Consider the following 18,161-nt stretch of genomic DNA (forward strand, 5'->3'; position numbering starts at 1 on the left):
GCTACGGGTGTCCGGGACGAGCAGAGCGTTGGTGTAGACAAAGTGCAGGAGAGCATTGAAGACCAGGGGCTGGATATCATCGTCGGGGAGGGAGCTGCAGTCGCGGTCGTCCAGGTCGACGTCGGCGTCGGGAATACGAGTGGGAGCTGGCACCCGACGGTGTTGTTCCGTAGTTGGAAGAGCGATTCGTCATCGAGCTCCTAGTTGTTAGGCCATTGCCGAGTTTGACGGTGGTGCGGATCACGTGGTCCGTGGTGCCGGTCGCAACCGTGAGCATCGACGGTGCGTCGTTGCCCACGGAGCTGATGGTTGACGCGGCATTGCCGGCCGTGGCGCTGACAAACATCATTCCATGGCCTTGTACGTAGTTGAACTGCATCCTCGACAGCACACGCAGATGGATATATCGCCACGGTCGCCGATCCTTCTGCATCCTCATTCTTCTTCTTGTGAACGTAGATTGGACTGGCACCAGCGGTAGCTAAATGGAGCTAGCAGATACAAATGATGGAGACCTCACGCATGTCATATGGACTAGTAGTTTGGTTGGTAGAATGGTTTGGATAACTTTTCTTTGGACTTATAAAAATACACTTTCCTTGGAACTGAGGAGTATGTGTATTGCAAAGTGTATTGCATGTATTCCTGTTGGATTCAAAATTTGAAAAGTGTATTGCAAAGTGTATTGCACCATATGTATTGCAAAGTGTATTGCACGTAACTGAGCAGCATATGTACTGCAAAGTGTATTGCATGTAATGGTGTGGATTCAAAATTTGAAAAAGTGTGCTCCTAGACAGCTGTGTGAGAGACGGTGTTAGAATGATCTGTTTGCAAACTATGCTCTCAAGTGTACATCTGGAATCATATGCAGTATATCCTACGGTTGCTGGGGTGTGCACAGCTAGCCACCATGGTAGCCCACTATTTTGGATATATATATATATATATATATATATATATATATATATATATAGGTAAATTAACTGGTGCTCCATGGTGCCCGGGCACCATACGTAGATACGCGTATTTTTGCTTTGTAGTACACATACCTGAGGGTATACATATCTAAGTTACACATACCTAAGGTATACATACCTAAGATATGCATACTCAAGTGATACATACTTAAGGTGTACATACACCGATACGTGTATATATATGTAAGGTATGTGTAACTTGCATGTGTGTATGTTAAGTATGTAAATATTAGGTATGTGTAACTTGTATGTGTATATGTTAGGTATGTAAACCTTAGGTATGTGTAATTTAGACACGTACACTCCAGGTATGTACGAAATACACGTTTGGTGCCCCATGCATGTGTGTAGATTAATAGAACAAGAATACAATGGTGCCAAGAAATGTGTGGAGAGATACATGGTTTAGACACTTAATCGTATGATACAACACTATATCTTATCAAAATGTAGCTCTATTTTGTATGTTTTTGTTTTATATTATCGTTTGCAGTTGTAGTTGATGAGAATATGCAAATTGAATTGGTTTCTACCTTTTTCGTTGAATTCACTTGCTTTTCTGTCAAAACAAAATTCGAAGCTTATTTTTCCGACCCGACTCAGTTCAATTCCTAGCTCCGCAGCGCCGTTGCACATAACTAGATGATGTCATCGAATCTCATGCAATGAATTTATGATTGGCACGAATCTCAAAGAAAATCTGGCGGATTGGAAATATTTTCGTGGTTTCATCCCCGCTTGCAACTGAGAAAAAAATCTTTACGGAAAATCCCCACGGTCCACCTCGGCTCCTCCTACTTTGCGGCCATGTCGACGTTAGCCCTTCAAAGTTTGACCCACCCTTAAAAACTGATGTCAAAATGTTGCTAGACGAAACGACACCGCCAAGTTTGGGACATAGATTTGGTGCACACGAGCACCAGTGATATCATTATTTAAATATTCTAAAAATCATTTATATATTTTAAAAAATCTAAAAAGAAATCATGATATAGCTAGTAATATCTCTCCCTGCCGTGCAGATTTGCAATTGAAAATAGTGTGTATTTTGGGCTACACAATTTTTTTGTAGATCTGAGCATAGTGATTTTAAATCTCTAAAATAATATAGACTTAGTCATTTTTGTGCAATTCAGAATAAAAAGCATTTGAAATTAAGATTTTGCACGGTAGTGAAATATATCATTAGTTAATTTCATAATTTTGTTGCATAATTTTTTGAAACTTGTAAATATTAATTTTGGAATTTTGTAATATGGCGAGAGCACTGGCGCTCTCGAGCCACAATGACTTTTCTCCAGAATTCGTAGCTTTTAGGAAAAATAGCAAAATCAAAATACGTACTCGCGCATGATTCCCTAAACGCATGTTTTTTCCGGCCACATCGCACGCGTAGTTAGGGCAATTTAGTCCATCTACTCCAAATTTTACCTATTCCTAAGCTGCCCAGAACACAAAGTAAAGGCAAACAGGAGGTACTTGCATACTCATGCGACCGCTTCCCTTCTTGTGGAACAACAGTCGTCTCCACTCCACTCGCTGCCAGCTAGGATGAACAACACTCATCCTTCAGTCGGTGCAGCGGGTGGAGAGGTTATGAATGTCAAAGAGCTCCAGGAAGAATTTGCTGAACTCCGGCATCAACTAAATGCCGCCCGGCAACATCATCCGCTCCCTTTCCTGCCTCTGCCACGTTTGGTGATTAAACCATCTCCGGCGGCAGCGGCTGCGGCTTAGAGACCTCCGTCTGCTGCGGAGCCTTGATGTGCATCGCTGCCTGCTTCGATTGCGTCGGTGGCGGTGGCGGGACCCTCATCGTGTCCGATCAATATACCGGAATCGCCACCCTCGCCAGCTGGTTGGATTGCGTCGGAGGTGGCTGCGAAGGGATCCTCATCGGCGCTTGATTCCAAGGCGCTAGAGGTGGCGGCTGCTGCTTCGAAGGCGTTGGAGGCGGCTGCTTCGATTGTGTTTGAGGCGGAGGCGGCGGCGGCCGCGGGATCCTCATCGGCGCCTGCATCGAAGGCGAAGGCGCCATCCTCGTCGGCGCCTGCTTCCAAGGCCGCGGGTTCCTCGTCGGCCCGTGCTTCCAAGGTGGTGGCGGCATTCTTGTCGGCGCGTGCTTCCAAGGCGCTGGATGCGGATAGATTCTCATCGGCGCCTGCTTCGATGGCGCCGGGGGAGGCGGCGGGATAATCATCGGTGGCTGCTTCGGAGGTGTTGGAGTCGGCAGCGGCGGGACGTCCCTCATGGGCGTCTGCTTGGATATCGGTGGAGGCGCCGGCGGGATTCTGATTGGCGTCTACTTGGATGACGATGGAGGCGTCAGTGGGATCCTCGTCGGCTGGTGCGCCGTTGCTTAGGAGCCCGTTCACTCTTGCTACTCGGCCGTCTGCGCCGAGCTCTTCTACGGCGGCGTTGAGGTCATCAGCACCGGCTGCTAGTGCCGCGGCCGAGCTTGGGTTGTGCCCCGCATGGCTCTCCAAAAGAAGTAGAGAGGACCCCGCGTGCTCCCGAAAAGCAAGGCCAGGAAGAAGAAAGGACCCCCGGTGGCCTTCGTCGGCGCCGCCAGGTTCATCCGTGTGACCCATTGACCGCTCTGTAAGTCGTGCCTCCCCTATTGCAGTTAATTCGATTAATCTGAAGGAATATTGTGGTACGAACCCAAATCCCACGGACGTGCATGTAGTTAGATTTGGCAAATGTGTCATGCGTGTGTTAATGAACTGTTTAGTTAATTAGTGAATGATGCTGCTGATTTTTTGTTATCACCAGATTTTGGCCAAATCAGAAGATGGGCCGTGATTTAGATGGGCTTGGAAGATATGTACATGAAGCGTTTATGAATCGGCCTCGTGCGAGAATTTGGGCTAGATTGCCCGTGTATCTGTACATTATGGTAGATCGCATCTTAGTTTAGAATTAAGAGACAGAGTTTGGTCGTATACGACTAGGTTTATTCCAAAGATAGAAAGTCCCCGGACTATAAATATGTACCTAGGGTTATTGAGAAAGGAGGACGATCACGTTCACAACAAACACAATCTAGGCGCATCGCCACCCCTTGTTTCGAGGGTTTCTTCCGGTTAAGCATCATGCTGCCTAGATCGCATCTTGCGATCTAGGCAGTATCGGTTTATTCGTTGTCTCGTGTTGTTCGTACTGAAGCCTTGTTGATGGCGAGTAACACTATTTATCATAGATGTTTTGGGGCTTGCATCGATGCTTTTCTGACGTATTTGCTTAGCTATGATGTCCCTCAATATCTAGCTGCCTTTACACCTATCTTGGGTGTAAGGGCAGCATCTTGCTTCGTCTTTATTTAGTGGATTTGATCTGTTATAGTTGTTCCTTGTTCTTCAAGGATTAGTTTGATATCCGTATGGTTAGGCCTTGCAAACGGGTTGAACGATCCGATGAGCGCGTAAGGTATGGTTTGCCGATCCTAGAAGGGATGTTCCGGGAATCGACTCCGTGTTGGTTTTAGGCCTCTTTTAGGGTTAGTCTTCTGTTATCTTACGTATCTGCCAGGCTCAACTACGTGTAGGATGTTCCGGTTATACGGTGAAAGCCCTAAACTGTCGTAGATCGATTTAACTTAGTACTGGTGAAGCAGGATACCCATGTTATTGCAAGATCCAATATGAACCATGGGTCAATCGGCTCTTTGAGCCAATTAGCAGGGTAACCTGAGAGCCGATCGAGGCTCATTTAATGTTTACGTGTCTACCATGCAGGAAACTAATCGAAGCAATCTAACACCTTCCTGACCAGGTATAGGTCAGGTGGCACGCCCTTGCGACCGTCAGGACGTGTGCCAGAGCATTGCGGGCCGTCGCCCGAGGGACCAGGGCCCACCAGCAGTCCTGGGAGCCTCCCGGCTCTCCGTGTTGCTCGTCGCTGCTCGCCGGTGGGTTTTGGCAGGCAACACATTCTGGCACGCCCGGTGGAACAATCTGCAGCAACTACGTCAACATCTGCAGCTGAGATGTCGGACGAACCAGTCAAGTACGAAGATCTGCCTGAAGATCACAAGAAGAAGTATGATGAGCTTAAAGCTCTCTTCGAAGCCGATCTCATCGGCTCTTTCGAAAGGACCCGTACACATGACATTAGATTTAAAGGATTCACACCCGAAGGCGTGCTCGATGGAGTAGATCTGTCTCTCCCTTCGGAGGAACGCACCAGAGCCCTGCGCCAGGAAGTTAATTATATGGTGGCTCATTCTCTACACCGTCATTCTGAGAGCCTGGTGAACACTCTGGAGCGTATTGCGGTTCGCGTGGTTCAGGAAATCATGAAGCATCAGTACTCCCCGTCAGGGCCTGTCCTAGGAACTCACCAGGGAGAGGTACCGTTCCACACCAGACCGCAATTGCCATTCACGCTTGCAGATCCGCGAGCAACAGGGTTCACCGGCATACGTCGTCTACAAGGTTGGAGGCGATCCTGGCGATTGCCAATTCCTGTATGAGCCGCCTAAAGAGATCCCACATGGATACGTGTGCACATACGTGCCGGACTGCAATAACTGGGCGCGCACGAACCAGATTACAGCAGGAGGGATCGCTGGAGCAGGAGGGATTTCTGGAGCAGACGCCGATAAATAGGCGTGGCTAGCTAAATATGCCACCGGAACGAGTCATGAAAGCCCCACACCTGCAGCTCATACCGTGGATCAAATCAGTACAATCTTGAGAGACCAGTTCGGTATCCTGCCAAAGAGGAGAACAATCGGCTGTTCCAAGCCGTATCCCAACGAATATGATCTGATTCCGATGCCGCCCAAGTATCGGCTCCCTGAGTTCACAAAGTTCAGTGGATCAGAAGGGTCTAGCTCAATTGAGCATGTGAGCCGATATTTAGCACAGTTGGGCATGATTTCAGCATCAGACCCATTACGTGTAAGGTTCTTTGCACAGTCTCTCACATGACCAGCTTTTGGGTGGTACACCTCGTTGCCACCAGATTCAGTCCGGACATGGAAGCAACTGGAAGAGCAGTTTCATGTACAATATCACTCAGAAGCTACCGAAGCTGGCATTGCCGATCCGACGCGAGGTGCGGCGAGGCGGGGAGAGACGGTATCGATTACATTCGGCGTTTCGGGATCTGTCAAGAACCGATGTTATTCGGTTCGTTTAACTGAGAAAGAAGCAGTCGATCTGGCAGTAGTAGGCCTCGCAGCGCCGATCAAGGATCTGGCTTTCCAAGTGGACTACAATTCACAGGCGCATATGGTCCAGAAATTAATATTGTATGAGCAGCACTGATACGTCTCCGACGTATCGATAATTTCTTATGTTCCATGCCACATTATTGATGATATCTACATGTTTTATGCATACTTTATGTCATATTTATGCGTTTTCCGGAACTAACCTATTGACGAGATGCCGAAGGGCCAGTTCTTGTTTTACTGCTGTTTTAGGTTCCGAAATCCTAGTAAGGAAATAATCTCGGAATCGGACGAAATCAATGCCCGGCATCCTATTTTTCCATGAAGCTTCCAGAACACCCGAGAGCCACCGGAGGGAGCCCTGGTGGGCCCGGATGATAGGGCGGCGCGGCCGGGGCTCGGGCTGCGCCCCCTCTGTGTCACCGCCTCGTCGGCCCTCCGACTCCGCCTCTTCGCCTATTTAAAGGTCCCTAACCTAAAACCTCGATACGGAAAAGCCACGGTACGAGAAACCTTCCCGAGCCGCCGCCATCGTGAAGCCAAGATGCGGGGACAGGAGTCTCGTTCCGGCACGCCGCCGGGACGGGGAAGTGCCCCGGAAGGCTTCTCCATCGACATCACCACCATCTTCATCAACGCTGCTGTCTCCCATGAGGAGGGAGTAGTTCTCCATCGAGGCTCGGGGCTGTACCGGTAGCTATGTGGTTAATCTCTCTCCTATGTACTTCAATACAATAATCTCATGAGCTGCCTTACATGATTGAGATTCATATGATGATGCTTGTAATCTAGATGTCATTATGCTAGTCAAGTGGATTTTACTTATGTGATCTCCTGGAGACTCCTTGTCCCACGTGTGTAAAGGTGACGAGTGTGTGCACCGTGTGGGTCTCTTAGGCTATATTTCACAGAATACTTATTCATCTGTTATGAATGGCATAGTGAAGTGCTTATTTATATCTCTTTATGATTGCAATGTGTTTTGTATCACAATATATCCGTGTGCTACTCTAGTGATGTTATTCAAGTAGTTTATTCCTCCCGCACGGTGTAATGGTGACGAGTGTGTGCATCGTGTAGTACTTGGCGTAGGCTATGATTGTGATCTCTTGTAGATTATGAAGTTAACTATTGCTATGATAGTATTGATGTGATATATGCCTCCTTCATAGTGTGATGGTGACAGTGTGCATGCTATGTTAGTACTTGGTTTGGTTATGTTGATCTGTCATGCACTCTAAGGTTATTTAAATATGAACATTGAATATTGTGGAGCTTGTTAACTCCGGCATTGAGGGTTCGTGTAATCCTACACGGTTAGTGGTGTTCATCATCCAACAAGAGGGTGTAGAGTCTAGCATCTATCTATTTATTCTGTTATGTGATCAATGTTGAGAGTGTCCACTAGTGAAAGTATGATCCCTAGGCCTTGTTCCTAAATACGCTATCGCTGCTTGTTTATTGTTCTCATTGCTTGTTTACTTCCCGCAATATTACTACCATCAATCGCACGCCAGCAAGCACTTTTACGGCGCCATTACTACTTGCTCGCATTTATTCATACCACCTGTATTTCACTATCTCTTCGCCGAACTAGTGCACCTATTAGGTGTGTTGGGGACACAAGAGACTTTTTGCTTTGTGGTTGCGGGGTTGCATGAGAGGGATATCTTTGACCTCTTCCTACCCGAGTTCGATAAACCTTGGGTGATCCACTTAAGGGAAACTTGCTGCTGTTCTACAAACCTCTGCTCTTGGAGGCCCAACACTGTCTACAGGAATAGAAGCGTGCGTAGACATCAAGCACTTTTCTGGCGCCGTTGCCGGGGAGGAAAGGTAAAAGGCACTCATACTTCGGTCCCAGGTAAAGTACTTTTCTGGCGCCATTGTGTGTGTGCTCGAAGCTATTTCCTTTAGATCCTGCAATTGCATCTTTTTGTTTCTTGTTTACACTAGTTTGGCATAATGGACAACAATGAGCTTCTTATTCTATTTCCTGATTTAAGACATGGATGGTTTGATGCGAAAATTAAAAAACCTATGGAACATATTAGTATGAATGCTTTGAACACCATTGTTGCAAATGATATGGAAAATTCTAAGCTTGGGGAAGCTGGCTTTGATGAGCATGATATTTTTAGTCCCCCAAGCATTGAGGAGAAAATTTACTTTGACGATACTTTGCCTCCTATTTATGATGATTATAATGATATTGGTCTTTTAGTGCCGCCTACTATGGAGGATAAGTTTTATTATGATGATACTATGCCTCCTACACTTGATGAGAATAATAATGATAGCTACTTTGTTCAATTTGCTCCCACTACAACTAATAAAATTGATTATGCTTACGTGGAGAGTAATAATTTTATGCATATAGCTCATGATAAGAATGTTTCATTTGATACTTATATTGTTGAGTTTGTTCATGATGCCCCTGAAAATTATTATGAGAGAGGAAAATATGGTTGTAGAAATTTTCATGTTACTAAAACACCTCTCTATATGCTGAAATTTTTGAAGTTACACTGGTTTTATCTTCCTATGCTTGTTACTTTGCTCTTCATGAACTTGTTTATTTACAAGATTCCTATGCATAGGAAGCATGTTAGACTTAAATGTGTTTTGAATTTTCTTCTTGATGCTCTCTTTTGCTTCAACTCTTATTTCTTGGGTGTGCATCATTGAAATTACTGAGCCCATCTTAATGGCTATAAAGAAAGCACTTCTTGGGAGATAAACCATGTGTTTATTTTACTACAGTACTTTTGTTTTATATTTGAGTCTTGGAAGTTGTTACTACTGTAGCAACCTCTCCTTATCTTAGTTTTGTTGCATTGTTGTGCCAAGTAAAGTCTTTGATAGTAAGGTTCATACTAGATTTGGATTACTGCGCAGAAACAGATTTCTGTCTATCACGAATCTGGGCAGGATTCTCTGTAGGTAACTCAGAAAAATCTTCCAATTTACGTGCGTGATCCTCGGATATGTACGCAACTTTCATTCAATTTGGGCATTTTCATCTGAGCATGTCTGGTGCCACTTTAAAATTCGTCTTTACGGACTGTTCTGTTTTGACAGATTCTGCCTTTTATTTCGCATTGCCTCTTTTGCTGTGTTGGATGGATTTCTTTGTTCCATTGACTTCCACTAGCTTTGGGCAATGTTCAGAAGTGTTAAGAATGATTGTGTCACCTCTGAACATGTGAATTTTTGATTATGCACTAACCCTCTAATGAGTTTGTTTCGAGTTTGGTGTGGAGGAAGTTTTCAAGGGTCAAGAGAGGAGGATGATATACTATGATCAAGAAGAGTGAAGAGTCTAAGCTTGGGGATGCCCCGGTGGTTCATCCCTGCATATTTCAAGAAGACTCAAGCATCTAAGTTTGGGGATGCCCAAGGCATCCCCTTCTTCATCGACAATTTATCAGGTTTCTTCTCTTGAAACTATATTTTTATTCGGTCACATCTTATGTACTTTACTTGGAGCGTCTGTTTGTTTTGTTTGAATAAATTCATGCTTGTGTGGGAGAGAGACACGCTCCGCTGGTTCATATGAACACATGTGTTCTTAGCTTTTAATGTTCATGGCGAAGGTTGAAACTGCTTCGTTAATTGCTATATGGTTGGAAACAGAAAATGCTGCATGTGGTAATTGATATAATAATTTGATACTTGGCAATTGTTGTGCTCATATAGATCATGTTTAAGCTCTTGCATCATGTACTTTGCACCTATTAATGAAGAACTACATAGAGCTTGTTAAAATTTGGTTTGCATGATTGGTCTCTCTAAGTCTAGATATTTTACTGGTTGAGGTGTTTGAACAACAAGGAAGACGATGTAAAGTCTTATAATGCTTACAATATGTTCATATGTGAGTCTTGCTGCACCGTTTTATACTTGAGTTTGCTTCAAACAACCTTGCTAGCCTAGCCTTGTATTGAGAGGAATTCTTCTCGTGCATCCAAATCCTTGAGCCAAAAACTATGCCATTTGTGTCCACCATACCTACCTACCACATGGTATTTCTCTGCCATTTCAAGCAAATACTTCATGTGCTACCTTTAAACAATTCAAAAGCTATTATCTCTTATTTGTGTCAATGTTTTATAGCTCATGAGGAAGTATGTGGTGTTTTATCTTTCGATCTTGTCATTTACTTCGACGAGACTTTCACAATGGACTAGTGGCTTCATCCGCTTATCCAATAATTTTGCAAAAAGAGCTGGCAATGGGGTTCCCAGCCCCAATTAATTAACTTGCATTAATAATTCTCTTCACATGTTTTGCTCGATTCATCAGTAAGCAACTTAATTTTGCAAATAGACACTCCTCCATGGTATGTGATTGTTGGAAGGCACCCGAGGATTCGGTTAGCCATGGCTTGAGAAAGCAAAGGTTGGGAGGAGTGTCATCTAAAAAATAAAAAAAATAAAAACTAAACTAAAGTACATGTGAACAAAAGAGAAGAGGGATGATCTACCTTGCTGGTAGAGATAACGTCCTTCATGGGAGCCGCTCTTGAAAGTCTGGTTGATAAGGTAGTTAGAGTACCCGCTACCATTCGTTGACAACAACAAACACCTCTCAAAACTTTACTTTTATGCTCTCTATATGATTTCAAAACTTGAAAAGCTCTAGCACATGATTTAATCCCTGCTTCCCTCTGCGAAGGGCCATTCTTTTACTTTATTGTTGAGTCAGTTTACCCATTTCTTTCTATCTTAGAAGCAAACACTTGTGTCAACTGTGTGCATTGATTCTTACATGTTTACCTATTGCACTTGTTATATTGCTTTATGTTGACAACTATCCATGAGATATACATGTTACAAGTTGAAAGCAATTGCTGAAACTTAATCATCCTTTGTGTTGCTTCAATGCCTTCTACTAAGAATTTATTGCTTATGAGTTAACTCTTATGCAAGACTTATTGATGCTTGTCTTGAAGTACTATTCATGAAAAGTCTTTGCTATATGATTCATTTGTTTACTCATTGTCTTCATCATTGCTTTGAATCGCTTCATTCATCTCATATGCTTTACAATAGTATGATCAAGATTATGTTGGTAGCATGTCACTTAAGAAATTATTCTTGTTATCGTTTACCTACTCGAGGGCGAGTAGGAACTAAGCTTGGGGATGCTGATACATCTCCGACGTATCGATAATTTCTTATGTTCCATGCCACATTATTGATGATATCTACATGTTTTATGCATACTTTATGTGATATTTATGCGTTTTCCGGAACTAACCTATTGACGAGATGCCGAAGGGCCAGTTGCTGTTTTCTGCTGTAATTGGTTCCAGAAATCCTAGTAAGGAAATATTCTCGGAATCGGACGAAATCAATGCCCAGCATCCTATTTTTCCACGAAGCTTCCAGAACACCCGAGAGCCACCAGAGGGGATCCCTGGTGGGCCCAGATGATAGGGCGGCGCGGCCAGGGCCTGGGCCGCGCCCCCCTACTGTGTCACCGCCTCGTCAGCCCTCCGACTCCGCCTCTTCGCCTATTTAAAGGTCCCTAACCTAAAACCTCGATACGGAAAAGCCACGGTACGAGAAACCTTCCAGAGCCGCCGCCATCGCGAAGCCAAGATCTGGGGGACAGGAGTCTCTATTCCGGCACGCCGCCGGGACGGGGAAGTGCCCCCGGAAGGCTTCTCCATCGACATCACCGCCATCTTCATCAACGCTGCTGTCTCCCATGAGGAGGGAGTAGTTCTCCATCGAGGCTCGGGGCTGTACCGGTAGCTATGTGGTTAATCTCTCTCCTATGTACTTCAATACAATAATCTCATGAGCTGCCTTACATGATTGAGATTCATATGATGATGCTTGTAATCTAGATGTCATTATGCTAGTCAAGTGGATTTTACTTATGTGATCTCCGGAGACTCCTTGTCCCACGTGTGTAAAGGTGAAAGTGTGTGCACCGTGTGGGTCTCTTAGGCTATATTTCACAGAATACTTATTCACTGTTATGAATGGCATAGTGAAGTGCTTATTTATATCTCTTTATGATTGCAATGTGTTTTGTATCACAATATATCTGTGTGCTACTCTAGTGATGTTATTAAAGTAGTTTATTCCTCCCGCATGGTGTAATGGTGACAGTGTGTGCATCGTGTAGTACTTGGCGTAGGCTATGATTGTGATCTCTTGTAGATTATGAAGTTAACTATTGCTATGATAGTATTGATGTGATCTATGCCTCCTTCATAGTGTGATGGTGACGAGTGTGCATGCTATGTTAGTACTTGGTTTGGTTATGTTGATCTGTCATGCACTCTAAGGTTATTTAAATATGAACATTGAATATTGTGGAGCTTGTTAACTCCGGCATTGAGGGTTCGTGTAATCCTACACGGTTAGTGGTGTTCATCATCCAACAAGAGGGTGTAGAGTCTAGCATCTATCTATTTATTCTGTTATGTGATCAATGTTGAGAGTGTCCACTAGTGAAAGTATGATCCCTAGGCCTTGTTCCTAAATACTGCTATCGCTGCTTGTTTACTGTTATACTGCTTGTTTACTTCCCGCAATATTACTACCATCAACTGCACGCCAACAAGCACTTTTCTGGCGCCGTTACTACTGCTCGCATTTATTCATACACCTGTATTTCACTATCTCTTCGCCAAACTAGTGCACCTATTAGGTGTGTTGGGGACACAAGAGACTTCTTGCTTTGTGGTTGCAGGGTTGCATGAGAGGGATATCTTTGACCTCTTCCTCCCTGAGTTCGATAAACCTTGGGTGATCCACTTAAGGGAAACTTGCTGCTGTTCTACAAACCTCTGCTCTTGGAGGCCCAACACTGTCTACAGGAATAGAATCGTGCGTAGACATCAAGCGCCACCCTGAATTGTACCAAGACAAGTTCAAACGCCCGATAGGCCTGGTCGAGGCAGAAGAAGTTGAAGACTTTGCAGAAGATCAGGAAGTCGCCGTGGCTGAATGGGCTCGGGGGGCAGTACCCGTGTCCTGCAAATGGGTGAAACAACCAGGGCCAGCAAGAGGGTTTGACTTTGACATAACCAAAGCTGAGCAGATATTCGATTTACTGCTTAAGGAGAAACAACTGAAGTTACCCGACGGCCATAAAATCCCTACGGTGCAAGAGATGAACGGGAGACCGTACTGCAAATGGCATCACACGTTCACCCATGTCACCAACGACTGCAAAGAGTTACGTCGGCAGATCCAAATGGCGATAGAACAAGGACGATTGATCTTCGGTCAGTCTGCCATGAAAGTGGACACACATCCGTTTCCTGGCGTCAACATGGTGGAACTCAACCACTCCACGAGGCGTCAGCCAGGTTTCTCTTTCGATGTTAACATGGCAGGGCATGTAGACCGCCATGGCAAGGATAAAGAAGAAAGCAGTCACTCCCGTGGCAAGGATAAGAAGGAGGCCGATCCACGCGACCGGCCCCGATATGATGACAGACGGTACCTCACCGAGGAACAAGTGAGAAGCGTGCGGTACCAACGACCACTCTCCGCGCATCTCCTTAACAAATATGAGCGTCAATACGACCGACGCCAACGGTACGACATGGATGATGAAAGATATCGTCGGTCTGACGCAGACAACAGGAAATCTTGTCGATATGATAGAGACGATGAAGGATATGGGCACCACGCCGAGGGGAGGTCAAGAGAGCAGGAAGACATGGACAGGCACTGGGATTGTCCTTTCTTTAAACACTGCTGGGACTCAGGAATGAGCCGATTGCCTACAATCGACAACTGCCCGGAGTGTAGACACCAGAAGAAGGGCACCAGTGAGGTTTCAGTGTTCAAGCGTCTAGGGCCTCTCCCACCTCAGAACCGACGAGCTGAGTCATCTCGAGAGGAAGACTTCGAGGAGTCAGAAGATGAAGAAGAAGATAGATACCACCGGCCAAGGTGGTGCCCTGATGGACTCATTCATTCCCAAAAGCGTAGGGTTCAGCGGCTACGTAACTTGGAGGAAGCCGAGACACAGTACCTGTACACGTTGAGGAAAGCGCGGCCCGATCTGGCCGTGAAAATTCAGCAAACTTTGGAGGCGGAGATTCGTCCACAGAAGAAAGAATGGCGCCCCAAGCAGACAAAAGCCGATGCAAAGGCATCGGCTGACACAAACATGGTGTTCATACTTCCATCGGAGTTTTGTGCTCCAAGGAACGAAGAAGTGCCGGTAGCACAGTTTGACTGCGGTCCACGGCCGGTTATCTTTGAAAAGCCACGAGAGAAGAGCTACAGGCATTTGAAAGCCCTGTACATACGAGGATATATCAATGGGCAGCCTGTCGGCAAGATGTTGGTCGACACGGGAGCGGTAGTCAATATAATGCCATACTCCATGCTACGGCGTTTGGGACGCTCTAACGCGGATCTGATCAAGACCAACGTCACACTAAGCGATATCAACGGCCAAGCATCAGAAGCGCAGGGTGTGCTGAACGTGGATCTAACCGTAGGCCGAAAAACCATCCCTACGTCATTCTTCATCGTCGACAGCAAAAGCACTTACGCTGTTCTACTAGGGAGGGATTGGATTCACGCCAACTGCTGCATTCCATCCACAATGCACTAATGCCTGATACAGTGGGATGGAGATGAAGTGGAGGTCGTTCATGCAGATGACTCGATCGAGATCTCATTAGCTGGCATGAATATTTGGGATGCAGACGACCAAGAGCTGATCTCTGGAATCAGTTTGGACGGCTGTGAGCGCATCGAAGCTTCAAAAAACGGGGTGAGGCTGGTCTTATCCACCGTACCGGCCTGACAGAGTAGCAAGACTAAAGTCAGTAGACGTACGTGGCAAGGCCGATCCCTGCGATCGGCCCAAAAAATAAAAATCAATGATCTCACCTCAAGCATGTCACGTAGTCGTCGTAGAGCACAAATAAGTTGTAAACCCTCATTCAGCAATGCAATGGAAAAGGAGGCCGATTCCAGCAATCGGCCCAAATTATCCTCACCAGACGTTTTGCCTGTGTTCAGCATCGATCTAGCAAGCGACGGAAAGCTAGGATATGGGTTTACATCAGCTGATGAGCTAGAAGAGATTGACATTGGTCCTGGGGATAAGCCACGACCAACATTTATCAGCAAAAAGTTAGATCCGCGTCTGAGGGGCCTGATGATAGCTTTATTGAAAGAGTGCCCAGATTGCTTTGCCTGGGATTACACAGAGATGCCAGGGTTAGACAGGAGCATCATTGAGCATCGACTCCCTCTCAAGAAAGGATTTCGGCCGTTCCAGCAGCGAGCACGATAGATGAAGGCCGAAATTTTAGAAGAAGTCAAGAAAGAGATTGAGAAAATGCTGAACGCCGGGTTCATCAGGCCATGCAGGTATGCTGAGTGGATTTCTAGTATCGTACCTGTAGATGAAAAAGGACGGCCGATGGCGCGTCGCCATAGATTTTCGGGATCTCAATAGAGCCACTCCAAAGGATGAATATCCAATGCCGGTAGCAGAGACATTGATCAATGCAGCTGCTGGTCATAAGGTTTTAAGTTTCATGGATGGCAATGTCGGCTACAACCAAATTTTTATGGCTCCAGAAGATATACACAAGACTGCATTCAGACTACCAGGCTCGGTGGGCTTGTTTGAATATGTGCTCATGACATTTGGACTGAAAAATGCCGGCGCAACCTACCAAAGAGCCATGAATTACATCTTTCATGATCTGATCGGCAAGTTGGTGGAGATTTACATTGATGACGTAGTAGTCAAGTCTGTTTCAGTGGAAGGACACTTGGAAGATTTGCGACACGTCCTGGACCGAACTAGAAAGTTCGGACTAAGAATGAATCCAAAGAAGTGTGCTTTTGGTGTAACGGCCGGTCAATTCTTGGGTTTCTTGGTTCATGAACGCGGAATTGAGATCGGCCTGAAAAGTCAGGAGGCAGTGCGAACGATGAAGCCACCTACCACGAAGAAAGAACTCCAGTGTCTCATCGGCAAAATCAACTTCGTCAGAAGGTTCATCTCCAATCTGTCAGGGCGAATTGAGCCATTCATGGGCTTGGTAAAAATTAAAGCTGATGAGGAGTTTCACTGGGGGGCAGAGCAACAGCGAGCGTTTGACGAGATTAAAGAGTACCTAACAAAGCCACCCGTGTTGGTGCCGCCCCAGCAAGACATGCCATTCTACATTTACTTGTCAGTAGCTGACACCTCCATCGCCTCAGTGGTGGTGCAAGTTTATGATGGTCTGGAGAGAGTTGTTTTCTACCTCAGCAGAAGGATGTTGGATGCATGATACGTCTCCGACGTATCGATAATTTCTTATGTTCTATGCCATATTATTGATGATACCTACATGTTTTATGCACACTTTATGTCATATTCGTGCATTTTCTGGAACTAACCTATTAACAAGATGCCAAAGTGCCGGTTCTCGTTTTCTGCTGTTTTTGGTTTCGAAATCCTAGTAACAAAATATTCTCGGAATTGGACGAAACGAAGACCCGGGGGCCTATTTTGCCACGAACCTTCCGGAAGACCGAAGAGCATACGAAGTGGGGCCACGAGGTGGCCAAACCACATGGCGGCGCGGCCAAGGGGGCCCGCGCCGCCCGTGGTGTGGGCCCCTCGTCGCCCCTCCGACTCTGCCCTTCCGCCTACTTAAAGCCTCCGTCGCGAAACCCCCGATGCGAAAAACCACGATACGGAAAACCTTACCGAGACGCCGCCGCCGCCGATCCCATCTCGGGGGATTCCGGAGATCTCCTCCGGCACCCTGCCGGAGAGGGGATTCATCTCCCGGAGGACTCTACACCGCCATGGTCGCCTCCGGAGTGATGAGTGAGTAGTTCACCCCTGGACTATGGGTCCATAGCAGTAGCTAGATGGTTGTCTTCTCCTCATTGTGCTTCATTGTTGGATCTTGTGAGCTGCCTAACATGATCAAGATCATCTATCCGTAATACTCTATGTTGTGTTTGTCGGGATCCGATGGATAGAGAATACCATGTTATGTTAATTATCAAGTTATTACATATGTGTTGTTTATGATCTTGCATGCTCTCCGTTACTAGTAGAGGCTCTGGCCAAGTTTTTGCTTTTAACTCCAAGAGGGAGTATTTATGCTCGATAGTGGGTTCATGCCCGCATTGACACCAGGACGAGTGACGAAAGTTCTAAGGTTGTGTTGTGTTGTTGCCACTAGGGATAAAACATTGGCGCTATGTCCGAGGATGTAGTTGTTGATTACATTACGCACCATACTTAATGCAATTGTCTGTTGCTTTGCAACTTAATACTGGAAGGGGTTCGGACGATAACCTGAAGGTGGACTTTTTAGGCATAGATGCGGTTGGATGGCGGTCTATGTACTTTGTCGTAATGCCCAATTAAATCTCACTATACTTATCATGCCATGTATGTGCATTGTTATGCCCTCTCTATTTGTCAATTGCCCGACTGTAATTTGTTCACCCAACATGCTTTTATCTTATGGGAGAGACACCTCTAGTGAACTGTGGACCCCGGTCCATTCTTTTAATACTGAAATACAAATCTGCTGCAATACTTGTTTTACTATTTTCTCTGCAAACAATCATCTTCCACACAATACGGTTAATCCTTTGTTACAGCAAGCCGGTGAGATTGACAACCTCACCTGTTTCGTTGGGGCAAAGTACTTTGGTTGTGTTGTGCGGGTTCCACGTTGGCGCCGGAATCTGCGGTGTTGCGCCGCACTACATCCCGCCGCCATCAACCTTCAACGTGCTTCTTGGCTCCTCCTGGTTCGATAAACCTTGGTTTCTTTCCGAGGGAAAACTTGCTGCTGTGCGCATCATACCTTCCTCTTGGGGTTGCCCAACGAACGTGTGAAATACACGCCATCAAGCATATTTTACGGCGCCGTTGTCGGGGAGATCAAGACACGCTCGCAAGGGGAGTCTCCACTTCTCAATCTCTTTACTTTGTTTTTGTCTTGCTTTATTTTATTTACTATTTTGTTTGCTGCATTATAT

The sequence above is a fragment of the Lolium rigidum genome, chromosome 6 (assembly GCF_022539505.1).
Source record: "Lolium rigidum isolate FL_2022 chromosome 6, APGP_CSIRO_Lrig_0.1, whole genome shotgun sequence".
Classification (NCBI taxonomy): Eukaryota; Viridiplantae; Streptophyta; class Magnoliopsida; order Poales; family Poaceae; genus Lolium; species Lolium rigidum.